General features: G+C 38.3%; 1 protein-coding gene across 5 annotated transcripts in view; it reads left to right on the forward strand.

Moving 5' to 3' along the window:
- The first annotated feature begins 4,274 nt into the window (after positions 1 to 4,274).
- Positions 4,275 to 17,930, forward strand: part of gabbr1a (gamma-aminobutyric acid (GABA) B receptor, 1a) — a 238,125-nt gene continuing 224,469 nt past the window's right edge. For 2 of the 5 annotated variants that reach the window (XM_062062732.1, XM_062062736.1), the window contains exons 1-2: positions 4,276 to 4,478; positions 4,539 to 4,599. The gene's annotated coding sequence lies outside the window, so the exon portion shown is untranslated. Of the gene's footprint in view, positions 4,479 to 4,538; positions 4,600 to 4,705; positions 4,929 to 17,930 lie in introns of those variants that run through there. The other 3 variants (XM_062062735.1, XM_062062733.1, XM_062062734.1) reach the window with 3 other exon arrangements.

Genomic DNA, 17,930 nt, shown 5'->3' on the forward strand with positions numbered 1-17,930 from the left:
CTTATCAGTGGTGGGGGTTAAACTATGGAATTCTCTTTACAATGAGATAAAAGATTGTAAAAATATATTCCAATTGAAAAAATATATAAAAACAGAACAATAAGATCGCCGTGGAGTTTACAGTTACGGTAGCACAATTAGCCACGAATGGGCTAACATCACCACTAAGTGTTACACGTCTGATTCGCCCAGCGACTCTCTGTCGGAGTATCAGCGCTGGGGTCCAGTGCACCACACTTTTGTATTGTCGCTCGGTCCTTCGGCGGAGTGCTTTGGAAGCTACCGGACCGCTCGTCTTCCCCGCCCGGACTGTTTACAGCGGGGGCGGGAGCGAGCAGGCGGGCGAGCAAGGGAGGCAGGCAGGGAGGGAGGAAGAGCGTGTGTGGGTGTCGTGGAAAAGCGGCAAAATGTCTCTCTGCTTGCATCACGCAAGTGACGTCAATGCATACTTGCCAACCTTGAAACCTCCGAATTCGGGAGATGGGGGGGTTGAGGTGTGTGTGGGGGGGTTGAGGTGGGCGGGGTTTGGAGGAGGCGGGGTTGGGGGTAGCGGGGGTGTTTTTGTAGCCCGGAAGAGTTAGGGCTGCAAAGGTTTCTGGGTATTTGTTCTGTTGTGTTTATGTTTTGTTACGGTGCGGACGTTCTCCCGAAATGTGTTTGTCATTCTTGTTTGGTGTGGGTTCACAGTGTGGCGCATATTTGTAACAGTGTTAAAGTTGTTGATACGAACACCCTCAGTGAACATAGCTGTTCCTCAAGTATGTCTTGCAATCACTTGTGTGTGCCTGCAGAAGACTCATACAACATGTGTCTGGGCCGGCACGCCGTTTGTATGGAGAAAAAGATGGTGCAGTGACAGGTTCTAGAGGACACTAAACGCAGTGCCATCACGGCACGCCCTCGATATTGTTGAGAGCCACATACAAGCGCCATTCATTTAAAAATAGCGGTCCGCACTAACATTAAACTTTCATATTAAGGTGGGGGCCGCAAAATAACGTCTCGCGGGCCGCAATTGGCCCACGGGCCGCGTGTTTGAGACCCCTGGTTTAGAGAATAGGTAACTAAAGTCGGGAGGTGTCCGGATCCGACTAAAGCCTGGATGCGCGGCTTCTCAACGTGGAACAATCCTTTGACAATGGGATTAAATCAGTGTCCTGGGGGGCCAAATCCATCCTGGGGATGACACCATGCCACCCTCCAGGTTCAGTTCAAAACGTGGGCATTTTTGCAGCAAATTCCTAAAATCACTAGGGTGTTCCTGTTGTATGGAGGATCTTGGATCACTGTAAACACAAACTGATCCTTGTATGACATTTTAACCTTGCTAGCAAACAGAACACTGTTCCAAACTTGTGATTTACATAACTACGGCGTTCCTCAATGCACCCCTTTAGGTCCTCAGCTTTTTGACAGAATAGTTTTTTTAAATGTGTTTTATCTAACTAAGGTGTTGTTGTGGCGTGTTTATACCCCAGAAGTAGTCAGTAGTCATTTGTTCCACTTCTTATTAGTGGTGTTCCTCAAGGTTCTATTTTAGGTCCTCTTTTTCATCACTTGGGCTATTCAACTGGTGGACCGCAAGTTCAGTTCGAAAAACTGGGTCCTTACAAACAGCAGAGCGTTCCTGTAACTCCGATAAATTAGACCAAAATTAGATGTCAACTGTATAGGCTGGTTCTCCGAAGTATACCAAATAAGAATAATCGAAATAGGGAAAAGTCTGTCCCTCCGTCCTTAGCTTTCTGGAAACGTGGTCTGGGTTGTGTCTTCCTGGTTTAGAGATGGTTCATTTTCTACTTACGAGTTAGGTTTTGTTCAATTGTGTGGTTTTATCAGTGCTTCTCAAATCGGGGGGATGCTTTATCAGTATCATGCTTCAAACCCATCTTCAAAAATCTGTGCACTACAAAACGTGCTCACAGTAGCTATTAATCCTTACTTCCTCATTTTAAGTAAAATCTGCACAAATATTTTTATAAATTTTTGTTTTGTATTTGAAAGTGTTTTATATATGGTGCTGATTGATTTGAATTTATTATTATAAATTTTGTTTCATTGTATTTTTTATTATCAAATGGTTGAAATTGGTCAAAAAAGTTTAAATAAGGATTACATTTTTTTTATGTACCCCGTTTCCTGCCCGAATGCAGCTGAGATAGGCTCCAGCACCCCCGCGACCCCGAACAGGACAAGCGGTAGAAAATGGATGGATGGATGGATGGATTTTTTTATTTCAGGCAAATTGATGCACTCTAAATCTTTCCTGTTACAGAATAAACAACTGTTATTATTTTTGCATTTTTTTAATGTTAAGGATACAATTTTATGCAGCGGTGTACTTACAACAATCATTCAGAAAACACACTATTTGTAGTAACGGAGTGGGGGATACGTAACAAAATAATTGAGAAACACTGGGTTATATCACAAACATGTGCACAAACAGCATATTTTGGTAGATTTATTGAAATCATATGCTTTCAGGGTTTAAGATTTCAAAGAAGACCTGCTCAGTGGCCTTGTGGTTCGAGTGTCCACCCTGAGACTGGAAGGTCCTGAGTTCAAACCCCGGCCGAGTCATACCAAAAACTAAAAAAATGGGACCCATTGCCTCCCTGCTTGGCACTCAGCATCAAGGGTTGGAACTGGGGGTTAAATCACCAAAGTTATTTTCCCGAGCTGGCCACTGCTGCTGCTCACTGCTCCCCTCACCTCCCAGGGGGTGAACATGGGGATAGGTGAAATGCAGAGGATAATTTCACCACATCTAGTGTGTGTGACTATTGTTGGGACTTTAACTTTAAGACTGAAAACTTTGATAATAGTTTGATTGCAACACTAAGGACAACACTGAGGTGTGTGAATGTTTATCTGTGTTGGTCCTGCGATGAGGTGGCGACTTGTCCAGGGTGTACCCCGCCTTCCGCCCGAATGCAGCTGAGATAGGCTCCAGCACCCCTCGCAATCTCAAAAGGGACATGCTGTAGAAAATGGATGGATGGATGGATGCAATGCTATTGACCTAAAAGACTTTCCCGCTACGCGCTACCTAATTTCATTTTAGGTCGCATCAATCATCAAAAGAAGCATGCAAAATCCTGGATGGACTTAATTTATCATATTATTAATGTGCGCCAACAATCATTGTTGTTTTTACTATAAGGACTAGGATACTGTGTTCCTGCGGTGAGTGCATCACCCTCATGGCGGGTATCAGGCGTGAGTGTTACGCGCCTGTGCAAGCGCACGATGACGTAGAGTAGTGATGTGCGTATCGATCCTGTGGTATCGATATCGATACTCACACGCTACTCATTTGGCATCACTTTTCTGAAAAAAGTATCGATATAAACCAAAAAACGGCGTGTGGGGGGTGCAAGCGTCACTTTCAGATGTTTTTGATGACTTACTTAACTTACTATGTGCTGGGACACCCCTGTACCTGGCAGAGTATAGAGCTGGCCCAGTCACGTCACAGGAGACAGCGAATGAGCGTCGTCAACGTGCAACACACACACAGCCAGCCGACAGCGATGCAGCCAGGCATATCCAGTGTCAGGCATTGTTTATTTTATTTTTTTACTGAATATTTTTGTTTAAATGATTATCCTAAATTCAAATAATTTCCACACAGGGGAATTTACTGTTAGTTGAAAATTGCTTGAGTATTCAAAACAAGATAAGAAAGAGATACAATTTGGAGATTCTTCATCTTTGCATTACAGTTTTATTTTTTTCCAAGAAAATCTTGAAATATATGATTGAATGTGATTTTGGTTTTAATCTGTAACATGATTTCTTACATTTCGAAAACATTAGCCTATTTCATATTTCATTAATTGCTAATTATATCACAAACTTTAAAAAATAACTGCAGCTTCTTGCGATTCGGATTTGACAGATAATTGGAAAGCCCTAATATCTAATTATTATTATATATAATATATAATTATTATTATATATAATATTTAATTTATTTTTCATATTTATGTTATTTATTTTAATTTTACTTTTATTATATATTGACCATAATACATGTGGTATAAATGGTCTGTATTTGTCTTGTGATTTGTCTTAAATAATAGTAATAATATTTTTGACTGACAAAAATTGCCAATAAGAAATTAATGGTATCGGTATCGATGAAAATGCAATAACAAGAATCGGTATCGTATCGAATCCTAAAAGTGTGGTATCGCCCATCCCTAACGTAGAGGACTGAGGTCCAGATTGTAAAGGGAAGGCGGGGGGGAGGAGGAGGAAGGGAAAGAGGCGGGGCTTCGGCGAATCGGTGCTTCGTCTACGACGGGGCGCGTTTGAACATTATATTGCATGTATGTTTGTTTTTCATGGTTTCATAACGCCGTTTTTTGGTGTCATTCCCACACGCAGTAGATGGAATCAGGCCGAACCGTGTGCTCGCGGTGACGTCCTGTTTACGTGAAGATTGACAGCCATCCGAGAAGAGAATTAAGGTACAGCGGAAGATTCCCATTTGGACCATTTTCTTTTATTTGATGCTATTTCTCAACAAGGTGCTCCGGCAGCTGCCCTGGAAGACCCAAGTGCTCCTTTACCCGCCTGGTCCGATCCAAAGTAAGTCCACTTTGCATCGGTATATGACGTCCTCCCCGGTTCGGCGCAGTGACGTGATTCATATTGGCGGTACGGTCACGCGATACGCGCCACAACCGAACCGAGGAGGTGTCGATGGGCTACCGAGCGTTTCCGCTCGGCTCGGCTCTCGCGCGCGGCCTCAACACCAGCTCCATCCATCCCGGTGGCACCCTCCCCGTGACCCCTCGCGCACGCGCCGAACGCAGCATCCGAGCCGATACGTGCACGTCCTTTTTTTGTGTGCAAAGTGCTTGGTTCCCACGCAGCTTCCGGCATCTTTAAGGGCGAGTGTGAGACGCGCTTGACAGGTGCGTCAATATGGCGATATAATATATCGCTTATATCGATAACCCAGTCGCTGGTGGTATCACCGATACCCAGTTTGAGTCTTTCCTTTTCCCATTGACTCCTGCAATTCATGATCAGTGCGATACTGTTAGCACGCATCTCAACATCGGTGTAAGTGAATATACAACAAAGGATTATTGCGATATTTATAGTCAGACTGACAAATCAAAGGATATATATTTTTTTCCAATTAACTAGAAAATGCAGTTTCGGTAGAAATTACGTGTGAATGCTAAGGAGCCAAAGCTAAACGGAAATGCTAACAGTTCGCACGCTAGCCAGGTGGCGTCAAGTAACAAAAACAAGAAGCAAAAAAAGCTAAGAAGTGCTAGCATGCTAACAGTTGACACTGTAAAAAGCTCGAATTTTGATGTTAGCATGCTAAAATTCCAACTGTAACATGTGGCAAGTACTAAAATATGTTACTCTGGGGTGTGTGCCTGAAAAATGTGTTTATAATGTTGCATCAAGTACCAAAAGGTGAGTAAGGTGTTTACCTAAAAAATAAGCTAAAAAGAGATAGCATGTTAACAGTGTTATGCTAACAGTTGCATGCTTACAGTTCGTTACAGTGAAATACCAAAATATATGACACTGAAGTGTATACCTACTAAATTAGAAAAAAATTATACTAGCATACTAATGTTAGCACGCTAACAGGTATCATTTGTCAAGTAACAAGACATTCGACACTTAAGTGTATGCCTGCAAAATTAGCTAAACAAAAAAGCTGGCATACTAACGTTAGCATGCTAGCAGGTTTAGTTTGTCAAGTAACAAGATATTTGACACTGAAGTGTATTCCTGCATAATAGTAGGGCTGCGAATCTTTGGGTATCCCACGATTCGATTCAATGGGTGAGGGCGGACCTACGTCACTTCCGCCTACCAATCCCCTAGCAACCGGGAATTCGTTGAAAACAAACCAGCTCACAGCGAACACAGCATTGACAGAAAAAGCATTTAACGAGCGTTGTGGCTTGGAAGTCGGCGTTAAATCCTTCATTTACGCATTTTTACTTATTCGCATATCGTGTGAAAAAACGAAAATGTATTATTTGCGTCAGACTCGTCTCAGTGAACTTTAAAGCTTCTCAGGCTTAGCTTAGCTTGCTAGTTAGCTTAGCCTGCGCGCTACTAAGAAAGAGACGCGGAAGTTATCAACAACAAGATCAAGTGTTAGTGTATAAAATATTGAGAGATTTGAGGGCTACATGTATTGAATGGCAACATGAAAATTATAGGGTTTATTGGTTTTTAAAAACCCAATTGTTAAGTGCAAATTTAAACGAAACCGGTTTTCGAAAATAGCTAGCTAGGGTATAGACCAGAGGTGGGACCAAGTCATTGCTTTGCAAGTCACAAGTAAGTCTCAAGTCTTTGCCTTCAAGTCTCGAGTCAAGTCCCGAGTCAAGACAGGCAAGTCCCGAGTCAAGTCCAAAGTCAAGACTGGAAAGTCTCAAGTCAAGTCCCAAGTCCTGCATTTTGAGTTTCGAGTCCTTTCAAGTCCTTTTAACCACAGACTAATATATTTACACAGATTGTGTATGCTTTTAAAACGCTGTATTTATTTATTATAACAAGTGCATTTGAAATTGCAGGAACAAAAATAGTGCTGACATTGCACTTCATAATAGCACTATTAAACAGTAATTTTTGTTCCTTTACAGAACACATTTAAAAAAACAAGTGCAACTGTACTTATTTGTACAAAAGTGTTAACATTGTATTTCCATGGCATATTGCATTGTAACTAGTTCCACAGCAGTTTCTATTCTGTTCTTACCTTATCTCATACTGTATGTGTGTTGATGTGTGCGTACACATGAAAAACATTAATACATGAACATAACAATGAACAGAGTTGTACTTTTTAGATGTCAGGGCCCTATGCAATATGTACACATATTCTTAATATAGTATACATTTTAACTGACCTTTATTTGACTATGTTTGTTTTTTTGTAGGTGGCTAAAATACATGGTGCTGCTGACCGCCGTCTAACGTTACGTTACTGTGTGTGATACATTGACTAACATAACGTTAAGTCTAGGTACCTCATGCAACCCTGCTTAAAAAAAATCGCATGACAAAAAGTATGAATAAGGTAGCGAACTGCAGTAGACGCAACAGATTGCCGTGTTTGCAATGACGTTATAACTATAGACATCTTATAAGTAGACGCATCATTGGCAATTTGGCCGCCATCTTGAAGTGGTGATGAGGAGTCGGCGAGCAGCCTAAACTGACAGTTGACAGGTAGAAAACAAAGATGCCTGGCTGGTGTTCAGCGTTTTCCTACTCAAATGAGCGGACTGTTGAAAATAGGAATCGGGGGATTACTTTTCACAAGTAAGATTTAACATTAACGTACTATTGGTTGTATTTTGTGAAAATAATATTACCACAGAGTTGAGAAGGAGCAAAGATCTTCAATATTTGTATGTGAAAATCACAAATAAATCTTCTGGGGGAGGATGACGCCCCTACAGGGGTTTGGTTTACAAACTTTCAGCCCCACCTAAAACAAAATTCACCATCCGCCACTGATTATGATGCATTCTCATTTTTGGCAAAGTATAAGACAATACTTTCTTAACAGTAGAATTGTAACCAGGAATAAGTCTTCAAGTAACAATATTCAAATACTAACATTGTTGGGTAAGACAGAATTTGGTTTTATTCTGAATCCAGTGAAACAGATCGGTGGTTTTAGCTGATATAAAGACTGTAAGGTGTTTATATATGTTTAAGTATTTGGCAGACGCTTTTATCCAAAGCGACATACATCAAAAATACATATATAACAATCAGTGTAAACATTATCATTTAAGGGAAGAATGTAATACAAAATATCAATACAAAGTGTCAAGACAGAATAAACTCTCTGCTGCTGCAGCAACAGAGATACAGTCTATAAGATATATAGATATCTAATGTATTCATACATTGTTTATGTAGGATATACGCATGTATATATAACCTAATCATATTGTTTCTTCAATTTAAAAATAGCTGACCATTTTTTCCCCCCTTCTCTGGGATTATATTCCCAGTTTTGATCTCGGACGTCTGGTCACTTATAGCGTATAAGAATATTATATTACTGTTAAGCAAACTATGAATAATAAAACATGCCAAAACATGTGTCCGTTATCATAGCTACACGTATGACAAAAAAGCGCGTGGAAATCAGTGGTATTCAGTGAGGTAAGATGAATTAAATGCGCTGACAGTTCATTGCTCCTGCCAAATGAATTGCACTGAGTGGAGTGGATCACCACTCCAAGATGGCGGCCCCGCGTCTCGTCTGCGCCAGTAGGCAGTAGCGCTCCATGCTGAGTCTACTTATAAGATGTCTATGATTATAACGTTAGCAGTGAGTTTACAGCCTCACTCATTTAACTACACAGCAAATAAAAGTTAAGTTACTTAGCCAATAAACGTTAGCTTACATTCAAAACTTGCCCTTCTTTGTGCAACTTCAAATGTCGAACGAAGTTGGAAGTTGTTGCGTCTTCGTCTGTAATATTCGAACTGCGTGATTTGCATACGGCAATTCGTTTTTTGTTGACCAAGTCGTAGTTTTTATACCCGAACGAAACCAACTTTGGCATAATTTTTTCTCACTAGCGCGTTGTTTGACAACTCGTCTCATTGGTTCTCCTGCAATTTGATTGGATGAATGCTGTGTGATGAAAACAACGTAGATCTAATTTGATTGGCTGTTGTACTGAGAGCACACCAGCTGACAGGAACAACACGCTGATAGACACAGACGGAGGAAATGAAAAATACGGAGCGCTCCCAAATAACTTTTTAAGCTTTGGGTTTTGGGGAAAGTAGCAAGTCATGTCAAGTCAAAAGGCTCAAGTACAAGTGAAGTCACAAGTCATTGATGTTAAAGTCTAAGTCGAGTTGCAAGTCTCTTTACATTTTGTCAAGTCGAGTCTAAAGTCATCAAATTCATGACTCGAGTCTGACTCGAGTCCAAGTCATGTGACTCGAGTCCACACCTATGGTATAGACTATATAGTATATTACTTACTTAACTTAATCCTCTTCTTCCCGGATGGGAAATAAGGCTTCGACGACTCGACGCCATTCATCTCGCTGCTGTGCTCCTCTCTGTGCCTCGCCCCATGTAAGCTTCATCTCTTTCAGCTCCCCTTCAACTGTTCTTCGCCATGTGTTCTTTGGCCGCCCTGGTTTACGTTTTCCCGGTGGTGTCCATCTTAACGCTGCATTTGGTATCCTCTCGTTGTCCGGTTTTCGAAAATAGCTAGCTAGGCTATAGACTATATAGTATATACCGCATGTTATTTTTGTACAACAACAACTTCAGCTGTCGAACGTTATAAGGTACAAATTCAACAAGTACAACATTAGCACGGACGTATAGCCAAGTTGTGGTTAAGAAGGTGGATTTTTGTTCCTTATGTTTACCAGAAACGAAGTGATCCGAACACACGACCCAGGACTTTGGGGCACTCCAGTGAGAACCGTCCTTGTTTTCCCAGTGTAAAGCTGCGAGCCATTTGTCTCGTCTCTGTGGGCTTTTATCACGCTTTGGCAGAACAAAATACAACCTTTGTTTTCCCTGTTTCCAGTTGTGGTTAGCACAACCAAAAACAACACAGTTTTTCGGCATTTTGGAGGCAGAATGACGGGTTTAACCAGCGTAGGTCGACAGGTTAAAGAGTAATGGCAACGGTTTGTTTTCAACGCCAGTCTGGTTGCTGTGGCTCGAAGAACCCGTATGTAGCTCAGTTGCCCGGATGTCGGCCCTCACCCATATCGATTCTTGGGGCCACGATTCGATCATAAATCGATTTTTTCGATTCAACGCGATTCTCGATTCAAAAAACGATATTTTTCCGATTCAAAACAATTCTCTATTCATTCAATACATAGGATTTCAGCAGGATCTACCCCAGTTTTCTGACATGCAAGCAGAGTAGTAGATTTTTGTAAAAAGCTTTTATAATTGTAAAGGTCAATGTTTTAACAACTGATTTGATTTTTCGAGCCAGTCTGGTTGCTGTGGCTCGAAGAACCCGTATGTAGCTCAGTTGCCCGGATGTCGGCCCTCACCCATATCGATTCTTGGGGCCACGATTCGATCATAAATCGATTTTTTCGATTCAACGCGATTCTCGATTCAAAAAACGATATTTTTCCGATTCAAAACAATTCTCTATTCATTCAATACATAGGATTTCAGCAGGATCTACCCCAGTTTTCTGACATGCAAGCAGAGTAGTAGATTTTTGTAAAAAGCTTTTATAATTGTAAAGGTCAATGTTTTAACAACTGATTGCAATAATGTAAATTTGTTTTAACTATTAAATGAACCAAATATATGACTTATTTTATCTTTGTGAAAATATTGGACACAGTGTGTTGTCAAGCTTATGAGATGGGATGCAAGTGTAAGCGACTGTGACAATATTGTTCTTTTTTAAAAATTTTTTTTTATAAATGTCTAATGATAATGTCAATGAGGGAGTTTTAATCACTGCTATGTTGAAATTGTTACTAATATTGATACTGTTGTTGATAATATTCATTTTCGTTTCACTACTTTTAGATTGTTCTGTGTCGTGTTTGTGTCTCCTCTCAATTGCTCTGTTTATTGCTGTTCTGAGTATTGCTGGGTCGGGTTTGGTTTCGGAATTGGACTGCATTGTTATGGTATTGCTTTGTATTATTTTGTTGGATTGATTAATAAAAATAAAAATAAACGATTTTTGAAAAATGAGAATCGATACTGAATCGTACAACATGAGAATCGCGATTTGAATTCGAATCGATTTTTTCCCCTAATAATTAGGTAACAAAAGCTAGCATACTAACGTTAGCATTCTAGCAGGTATTGTTCGTCAATTAACAAGATATTTGACACTGAAGTATTTACCTGCAAAATTAGCTAAACAAAGCTAGCACATTACTTTTAGAATGCTTAAAAAAATAGCTATAGGCCGTACTTTGCACACTCCTGGTCTCTAAGATCAGTTGTCTGTCTCACCAATTTATCATGATACTCCGACGATGCAGTTAACGTTTATCACAAAATCAGCAGTAATGAAGAGAAAACCTACATAGAAACAATTGTCTCGCCATAATTGAAATTTTTTTTTTTAGAAAACTGTTAGCAAGTATCTTGATGTTGACACAAATGGAGAGAAAACATAAATAAATAGTTATATTTTCATTATTGCAATATTTTGGAACAGTACGGTTAGTGATTTTCACAATATTAGCATAAATGAAGTGAAAACTTTTATAGAAATATTTGTCTTGCCATCATTGCAAAACATTTTAGCAATACATTTAGCAAGTCTCATGATTTTAGGACAAATGAAGTAAAAACTTATATAGAAATATTTGTCATTATTGCGATATTTTTAGGCATTACTGTTAGCAAGTTTCACAGTATTAGCAAAAATGAAGAGAAATAGAAGCAGTTGGTTTGCCATAATTGCAATATTATTCCATTAATACTGTTAGCAATTCTCAATATATTAGCATAAACAAAGAGAAAACATATAGAAAGAGTTGTCTTGGCGTTATTACGATATTATTCCAGCAATACTGTTGGCAAGTGTGACGATATTAGCATAAATGAAAGTAAAACATATACAGAAATAGTTCTCTTGCCATCATAGTGATATTTTCTAGCAATACTGTTAGCATGTATCACAATATTAACATACATGAAGAGTACAGATAAAGTATACTTGTCTTGACAATATTGAGATATTTTTTGGCCACACTGTTAGCAAGTTTTTCAATATTTGCATAAATTAAGATAAATAGAAATAGTTGTTTTGCCATTATTGTGATATTTTTTGGCAATACTGTTAGCATCCATCACAATGTTAGCATACATGAAGAGAACACAAAGTATATAAAAATACTTGTCTTGGCAATATTGAGATATTGTTTTGGCCAAACTGTTAGCAAGTTTTACAATATTAGCATACAAGAAGATAAAACATATATATAAATAGTTGTTTTTCCATTCTTGTGATATTTTTATCAATACCGTTAGCATGTATCACGATATTAGCAGACATGAAGAGAACACATACATTTTTATTCCATCAATACTGTTAGCGACTGTCAAACCTTCATTAAACCCACAGGAAACGTTTTAAGCAACATTTAATTTTTTTAAAATAAGACGTTAACTGCTTTATAATAAAACCGATATAATGTAAAACCACACCGCCTTTGAAGGCATATAATGTAGAAGAAAAACAGCGTTATTGTCACCTGACATCATGAGGTGCCAGACCCTTTCTTACCTCACAACAAGTTCCATTATTGGTTCCATGGCAGTGATTCTCAGGGGTACGCCGGCTCCATTTAGTGGTACGCCAAACAATCAGTCAAATATTCAAAGGCAGTGGCACTGTTCAAACTGTGTGTAATGTTACAGTGGCCAAAAATATTAAATATAGTTGTAAATAAAACTTCTGCCTTGTTTTTAATGAATACTTAGGCCTACTACGCTACTGTATTTTAATATTGGTCATTATACACTTGGAGAGCCAAGTGTTTTCTGAGTTGGTACTTGGTGAAAAAAGGTTTGAGAACCAGTGTTTTTGGTAATCATTATTGTTGTGTATGACTATATGACAACCTGACTGAAGAGAAAAGTTCATTATAACAACAAATACCGTTCATTATAACAACAAATACCGCATGAATCCATGTTTAGATGTTTCTATTATAGGATATGATGACACATATTTTAACGTAAATATCACAACACGTTTTACAAATGTGGGTTCTGGTCCACACCTAATGTTTGTTTCCTGTCGCCTCACTTTGCTCTCCTATAACGGACACAAAGTAGTTGTTCCCATCTAAACGTTATTATTATTATTACTGTTATCATCATTCAAATTAGTTCCTGGAGTGTGCTCACGTCTCTAATTTTCAATCAATATTTCACATCAGAGCTAGCGCGCTGTTGAATGGAAAGCCTGTGTATTGGTCCCAAAATAAACCCAAGTGTATTCAGTCTATTTTAGTGCAGAAAGTGTTTGCATAAGAGTATGAATATTTTAAGGAGGAGCACCCATCGGTGGGTCGCAGTGTTCCGGTGCAGAGATGGGGGGCGCTGTCCGTGGTTCTGAAGCTTTAATTGCATTTTTAGCTGGAGGCCAGTTGACATGCACTCCTCCATCCTCCACCCCTTCGTGCTGGAGAATTTACAGGCCGCTTTGCTTTCATCCGGCCCGGTGTGTGATGTGCTGCCTTTAATGACTCCCGGTGGGCTATCCCACTCGCTCCTTCCACCCCTCCCCTGACTTCCTGCGCGGAACTCAAGAAAATATTGTGGCGAATGTGCGTGTTCGTCTCCAGCAGCTTTTGACTGTCTTCCACCGGCAAGCTTCGTTGCCATCTGTCTCCCTCACGGAGGTGTATTTTCATTTTTAGGTCCCTCCCCACCTCCTCCATCACACACGCACAAACACACACACACACTTCATCTCATTTGAAGTTTCCGAGTGTTTCACAAAGAAATACTTTGTTATTCCAAAGTGCAAATGAGCAGCTATTTTTAGCACTTGAGGCTCCACACACTCGTGGGACTAGAGCAATGTCCAAAGTGCGGCCCAGGGGCCATTTGCTGCCTGCAGCTATTTTTTTAACGTCCTGAGGCACATCCTTAAAATAATATTCCAAAAAAAAATGGGGGAATAAAAGAGCGAATGTAAGGAGAAAAAGTTGTAATGTTGACAGCCATGCAGGCTGTTTATTCTTGCTAAAAAAATAATGTTATGAGCTATTGAAGGCTCCAATTATTTCATTTTAAATATTCCACTTTGAAATATTTTTGAGGAAAATAATGCATATTTTGAGTTTTTGACATAAAACCTGTGTTTTCAATGACAAAAACGGCATGAAGCCACCTCTCTTTGTTTATAATGTATATTTTCTGCTGGATCTACACTCTATTTTTATGCTGCCCTTTTTTTTAGCTGCAGCTGTTACATTTAAAAATATAATATAGTATATATATCAGTTTATATTATATACCAGGGGTCACCAACCTTTTTGAAACCAAGAGCTACTTCTTGGGTACTGATTAATGCGAAGGGCTACCAGTTTCATGCACACTTAAATAATTTGCCAGAAATAGCCAATTTGCTCAATTTACCTTTAACTCCGTTATTATTAATAATTAATTATATTTATCTTTGTGGAAACACTGATCATCTTAATGATTTCTCACAATAAATATATATAGAAACAGATAAATATCAATATGCAAAACTTTATTTTTATATTTTCTCTAAGTGCACATTTTTCAAATTGAACATTTTCAAATGATCACTTCTAAGACAGTCTTGTGAAATCACAATATCCCATTTTAACTAGCTAGCCACTAACATTGTTTAACAAATCATGAATTACTTTGCACCATGTTTGTACAAATAATAACTCATGTAAAATACAAAAGTAAACTCTCAAATTTTTAAATCATGTCACACTTTGAACTGGACACCAAATCTGTTATCTGTTTCTTTGTCAGTTAGTGGGAAGCCTGGCATTGCATGCTGTTAACTAGTGTGTTGTACTCTGGTGTGTAACTTGACACTGCAACTCTGAGTGAGTCTTGCAGATGTGCATGAGTGAGGCGTGTTCTGTGTTTGTTCTTGATGAAGTTCATGTCAGAAAAGGCTAATTCACAAAGATAAGATTTTTCCTCATTGTTTGCGGAACCTTCTTAATCTTTTGGACATATTTTCACAGCAATCTGGCCTTAAGCTTAATTATGATAAATGTAAAATGTTAAGGATCGGAAATCTAAAGGGAACGTCCTTTCGAATGGAATGCAAAGTGCCTGTTTTGTGGACAGATGGACCAGTTAACATACTTGGTGTTGTTGTCCCAGAAAATCTGGAAGATCTAGGCTCAGTAAATTATGATAATCGACTGAGAAAGCTGGACAAAATTATGCAATTATGGAAAGGGAAATCCCTAACCTTGTATGGTAAAATGTCTATTGCCAACTCGTTAATTATTCCTCAATTTATTTATTTGTTTTTGTCATTACCAGCTCCATCACAAAACTTTTTTAAGATTTATGAGCGGAGCGATTTTGTCTGGAACGGCAAACCAGAAAAGATTGAAAGAAAGGTTTTGTACAAAGAGTATGAATATGGGGGCCTGAAACTTCTCAACCTTGAAGCTATGTGTCTGTCTTTAAAAGCATCAATTGTTCCAAAGATGTATTTAAACATTGAGTGGTACACAAGTGTCCTGTTGGACAAAAAACATGTACTGTATCAAAAGAAATTGTATCCTTTTTTACAAGTGATCCCCTTCCATTTTTCTTATGTAGAGAGTCTGCTGGGAAACATGGCGGGGTTCATAAAGGAAACAATCCACTCATAGTGGTGTTTTCAATTTTATGTGCCAGAAAAAAGAGACGATATTTTGCAGCAGATAATATGGATGAACTCTAATATTGTAATAGATCAGGGGTGGGCAATTAATTTTTACCGGGGGCCGCATGAGCAACCCGAGCACTGCTGGAGGGCCACATCGACAATATTTCAATTAAATTTTGCTCAATATTATTTTTGATGTATACCGTAAGATAAATAATAATAATAATAATAATAATAATAATAATAATTAATAATAATAGTAATACTTCAACATAGTGTATGTAACAGCATTCCATGACTAATATAAATAAATTAAAATTAATAATAAATGACGGTAAAATAAGCACACGTATGACTGAGGAGTCATAGTGTAACTTTGTGTGATGTTTGAGTTGTCCGACTTTTTGTGTGGCCATAAACGCACCAGTGGTTTAGTGCTATGCGTGTTGGTGACAGATGACAAGTTGGTTTTGGCCTGGTTTGTACGGCAGAAAATGACTAGTTTTTCGAGATAGAAGTGTTTTACTCATGTTTTTGGTGTGGTTATGTCCGAATATAAACAGTTTTGCTCAATAAAGTGATCGATATAATTCCTGGCCTCGAAGCATCTCGATAGACGTTACAATAATTGAACGGTGTTCAATTGAACGGTGTTGACGAACACCGTTAGGGCCGCTTGTTGTCACTGTCACTCAAAGTTGCATTGCAAAATTACATAGAATAAATATGTTTATTTTGTTTAGAATTCAGATGGGATTTGATTTGGTGCGCGGCATATATTTGCTGCGCGCAGCAGACGCTTGAGCAGTGCGCAATTGCGCAGGCACGCACCTTAGAGGGAACGTTGCATGGCAGTCCATGTCTTGTTGGAAACACGCCATTCTTCATCAACTTTTCTCTTTTTAGCGTCTCGGGTGTAAACCGTGCATCACTTGTCGCTGCATGTGCACCTTCACTCGCAGGTTACACACTGACACACGCCCATAAATAATAATTTTCAAAATAAAAGCAGCACAGTTGTATTGCGCGCACAACATAGATGTTTTTTCAACTTTATTTTGTAATTAATGATTGCAGCTGTTCACATTCACTCACAATCACGCACACGCATACGTCCACACGGAAGTAATACAAATAACGATTTTCAAAACAAAAGCAGCACCGTTGTATTGCACACTCGACATAGATACTTTTTAAAATTTATTTTGTAATTTATAATTGGCCTCACGCGGGCCGGACAGGGACGCACAAAGGGCCGGATGCGGCCCGCGGGCCGCAGAATGCCCAGGTCTGTAATAGATGGAAAGCCTTTCTTTTGGAAAAATATGTTTGAAAGAGGAATCATTTTTGTCAATGATATTATCAATGAGAATGGTAAAATGCTGAAGTATGATGAATTTAGAACTATGTATGGTGATGCTTGCTCAAGCTTTTCATTTTATCAACTAACTGGAGTAATTGGGAAAAGATGGAAACAAATAATTAATTATGGAACTACTAAATTATTAGTTTGTAAACCTCTAATAAGAAATTCTAGTTGGCAAAAAGGAACTAAAATAAATAGAAAAATATATAATTTTTATTTAATAAAGAAATCTTTGAAGGCTGCCCCATACAACACATATGGAAAATGGGAGGACTTTGTTGACTGCCCGTTGCCATGGGATGCCATATTCAAACTAATCTATAAAACTACTATCGATGTGCAAAATCGTTATTTTCAAATTAAAATTATTTATAACTTCTTGCCCACAGGGAAAATGTTAAAATGATGGAATATGACAGAGTCAGATGATTGCCGATTTTGTTGTCAGGAGTCTGAATCCACCCTGCATTTGTTTTGGTATTGTCATATTGTTCTTTGTTTTGGGTGGAAGTTGAAAAAATGTGTTTAAGGATTGGTTTGTTTATGAAGCTTAATGTGGTTTCTGTTATTTTAGGAGAGTTCATTGACAATCATGATTTAGTCAATTTAATTATAGTACTCCGTAAAATGTTTATTTTTAAGGCCAAAAACAGATATTCACTTAGTATTACTCTCTTTAAAACATTTATTCAGTATTTTCTAACTTTAGAAAGTTACATGGTTGAAAACGATAATGATGCCAAAAAACATTAAAAAAAAGATGAGAAGTCCTCAAAGGCTTATTTTGAAAGTATAATTATGTTTATAGATTATATGATATCTGTTGTTGTGTTCCCTAATTTGAGTGACCTGGACATAATCTGGACTGTACATAAATGCTTATTTTGAAAATGTAATTTTGTTTATAAATTATATGCAATCTGTTGTGTTCCCTAATTTTTTTCTGTGTACATGAATGAAGGTGTGTGTTGCTGAGTCCGACTTGGACATTATCTGGACTGGACCTGGTTTTAAAAACCATTTAAACAAATCTAATTTCATTGACAACCTGGTCTGTTGAAGATAAGGCCCTTTTTAAAAAAATAAAATAAAATAAGATAAATAAATAAAAAACATTTTCTTGGATAAAAAAGAAAGTAAAACAATATAAAAATAATTACATAAAAAATAGTAATTAATGAAAA

The sequence above is a fragment of the Entelurus aequoreus genome, linkage group LG11 (genome assembly GCF_033978785.1).
Source record: "Entelurus aequoreus isolate RoL-2023_Sb linkage group LG11, RoL_Eaeq_v1.1, whole genome shotgun sequence".
Taxonomy (NCBI): Eukaryota; Metazoa; Chordata; class Actinopteri; order Syngnathiformes; family Syngnathidae; genus Entelurus; species Entelurus aequoreus.